The sequence below is a fragment of the Lagopus leucura genome, unplaced genomic scaffold, assembly GCF_019238085.1.
Source record: "Lagopus leucura isolate 7727_CA_CO unplaced genomic scaffold, USGS_WTPT01 Super-Scaffold_100017, whole genome shotgun sequence".
Lineage (NCBI taxonomy): Eukaryota > Metazoa > Chordata > Aves > Galliformes > Phasianidae > Lagopus > Lagopus leucura.
Window position 1 is genome coordinate 7,688,221 of NW_024962271.1, and position 3,552 is coordinate 7,691,772.

Consider the following 3,552-nt stretch of genomic DNA (forward strand, 5'->3'; position numbering starts at 1 on the left):
TATCTTCCACAGTTTCTAAAGCAGAAATATCATGACATGAAATTAAAATCCACCCAAATTATGATTTCCTCTCACTATATAATAAAACGCTTAGGTACTGGACAAACATTCTTAACAAATGGAAAAAAAAAACCTTTTTGTTTTAAAGATAAACTAATTGGACTATTGGTTTACCTGTGGTTCCCATCTCAAAGCTTCTTGTCTGAGAACAGGTTTAATGATTACCTTTTATAACCTCTGTACTTAAGCTGCTGTTGCTTCTGCATATTCTGGTTTCTGTGTTGCTCTCTAACTGGCTGGTAAATCTAACGGGAGAAAAGAGAAACACTATACAGAGCTCCCTGGATCCCTGAATTACACCAAGGAAATACAAATAAGGTAAGTGACAGTATGAATTACTAGAAGATGACAACATATTCTAGACAAAAAACTTTAAAGAGAAACATTGGGCACAAAGCTGTAAGAGTTCAGTGACCCAAGCCCTACATTCCTTACATGGGCAGTTTTCCATTATAGCTTGAATCTTAAGTTGGATTACGTTGATTTTTAAAATCTTTAAGTCATAAACCAGGTTTCTCTATAACAGAAACATTTCTGAAGACCAACAGTACCGAGATGGATATTCCATCAATTTAAAAGGCTACAAAAGAAGCCAATTAGTGGATATCAGCTGAATTGTCTGAACACGAAGCATACCTGAATTATTGTCTCTTCAGCTGCCAAACAATCTTCAAGGTTCAGGTTCTAACAACTACAGGTGGAGAGTCTAAGGACAGAGAAGATTGACTGAATCAACAGCGGGAATCGGGACTGATCTATTTTAACCTCCATTTCCATCACTACTTCAGGTTGGATTTTATTCTAATACTGTGTGAAACAAACAAAATTCCCAAGAAAATACTACATTCACAAGTCTAAAATTAATTTTTTTGAAGTCAAATTGTTTACAGTCTAATTCTGAACAGAATATAACGTTCAGTAGAAGACATTCACCCTAAGTCAACACAGAGAAGAACAGCAACACTTTCTGAAGCAAAGAGCTGCTATTTAGTCACAGGAAATGACACCTGGTCTAACATACTTGCATCTCCAAGAAATCAGGAAAAGGCCTAATTTAACAAAGATCAGGAATTGTCTCTTTAGCTGGCTTCTAGGTGAAAGATTAAATCAACCTGGTCTCCTAGAGGCATTCAAAAGACAGAGACTACACTGTTTTTTTGTCCTTTAATTTATTCAGATATTTCAACAAGTAAATATAATGGGTGAAGGAAGCTTGAGGAAAAGGAAAGAACAGGACAACAGAAGAGAGGATGGACAATCCATTCAGAGGCAGGAACCCCAAGCTATGAACCTAAAAAAAGAGGTAAATGCCAACACCCACTCCTTAATATGTGCATGTGAAGGGCTGGCACGGGGAGGCAGTAAGAATGTATTTGTGACTATGTATTATCACACTAAAGTTGAAACTGCTCTTACTTGCAACAGCGTACTGGTTTCTTCATGATGTGGTTGAATTACATTTTATGAACTCATTAACTATGTGCACAGCTCTGATATAAGCACCATTAAAAGAAAGAACATATAATTTTCAAGTCTTTAAATTATTTTTTTTAGTATTTTCTACTTCAGAATTGCTCAGCTCAGCATAATGTTATGAACTTCACTAATTCTCCTCAGAGGCTAAATAGGGTTGGTTCAGCTCACTGCTTCTGCAAATTTGTTAGTGTATATGTCCATTAAAAAGCTAATTGCACAGGAAGACAAATAGTAATTTTTCTTCTCCAGAAAGTGATAGATGCTTTTACAGAGGAGATATGCCACTTTTACCTCTGACAAGACTCACAAAGGGAAGTGTAATTTATCTTTCAGTTTAAGCAACCTGGAAAATTATACTCTGCATAGCTTCATTTAGGTGCTAAGATTCTGGACTGGCAAAATACTGATGCTACTAGACTAGCTATAACTTAAGGAGAATTTAAGATGCCTGTGCCCTTGACTTTTAAGGCTGAAGTTTTATTAGATTCATCTAATATGCAGATCACTACAAAGTCTGGAGAACGTAATCTTTTCATCATGTATCAATATTAAGGTAATTTCTGTGCAGAAAATACCTGAAGAAAGGAGAGTAGAGCAACTGCTTAAAGGAGGACAGAATCCCTCCAAGAAGGCACGTCTTATAAAAATTCAGAATTCAAGTCTTCAGCAAAATGTGACAGTTAAGTCAAATACAGATAATTGCTCATTTGTACAAAGTTGATTTTGAGACCCACATAATTCAAAGTATGGTTTATGAAAACAAATATGCAAGCTGGCATACCACAGGCCATGTAGTTATTTGGAAGAAAAGAAATTCCAGTTTACTAGTTAGCTGAAACCTCATGTTGAAAGTGACAACAATAAATCACTGATGTCAATTACTATTGTTATATTCAACTGAAAAGCAGTTATTAGAAATTCCTTCACCAAAATGTCTCCTTCTATTTCAAGGTGGGCCTGATTAGTGGAATCTGTATGATCGTTGGCACAATTATTGGTTCAGGTATCTTTGTTTCTCCAAAATCAGTACTTGCCAATGTTGGAGCAGTGGGTCCTTGTTTAACCATCTGGGCAGTCTGTGGAGTTCTCGCAACACTAGGTAAACGGAGTCCACGCAGCAAGTTTCAATTTTTGCTTAAATCATTTAATTTACTACTCTGTGTCTGCATATAACTAATTTCAGAAATTAGGTAATAGCACCTAGATTAACATCAGTAATACTCTGATGACTGCAATAAATGTGTTGTTTATAAACAACAGATTAAGCTATTAAAATCATAAAGCACGTTTTTAGCTTATTTCTTGAAGCAGGAATTAAGTTTTGCTCACTTTATTCACTAATTGTAATGAAGAGAACACCTACTTAAGTCACAGGCAAAATACTATGCAAGATCTATCAGCAGCAGCCTGGTATTCCTACTGTTTTTCTATAGTTGTGTAAGTCTAAGTTTCTCATACAAAATTTAGTACTAAGCACCTCAGAATATTTCAATTAGGAAAAGAAGGAATTAAGTGTTCGTTATGTCAGATACAGAGCATAAAAACAACCATGAGCTCAGTAGACATTTTTCTTCAAAGTTGTGCAACAAAATCTTTTTCCCCATAGGTTTCTAAAAAGTACATCAACTTATTGCAGTTGTCATCTGATGTTAAGTGTTGGCTCTTAATGAAATCAGAACCTTTGTACTTGATCTATGAGTCTTAAATGCAACTAACAGTAAATTCTAGATTGTCACTGAAGTTTCAGTGTTTTACCCAAACTCACACACATCCTCACAATTCACAATTAAAAATCTGATGTGCACAGTCAAATGTACAGGAACACGAAAGAATTAAGGATACATTACATATATCTATCTACTTCTGCAATTGCACTATCTATCAATAGCCAATAATTTAAGATAGGTATAAACCAAACAAAAAAATAACAACTGTATTTCTTGCTGCTCAGGTGCACTCTGTTTTGCTGAACTTGGTACAACGATCACAAAATCAGGAGGAGAATATCCTTACCTT

General features: G+C 35.3%; 1 long non-coding RNA gene across 1 annotated transcript; it reads left to right on the top strand.

Annotated features, from left to right (window-relative positions):
• The first annotated feature begins 259 nt into the window (after nucleotides 1–259).
• Nucleotides 260–3,552, top strand: LOC122183356. Its single transcript, XR_006180244.1, has 4 exons — nucleotides 260–378; nucleotides 1,238–1,363; nucleotides 2,488–2,635; nucleotides 3,488–3,552. It is a non-coding gene; the product is annotated as an uncharacterized LOC122183356 (long non-coding RNA).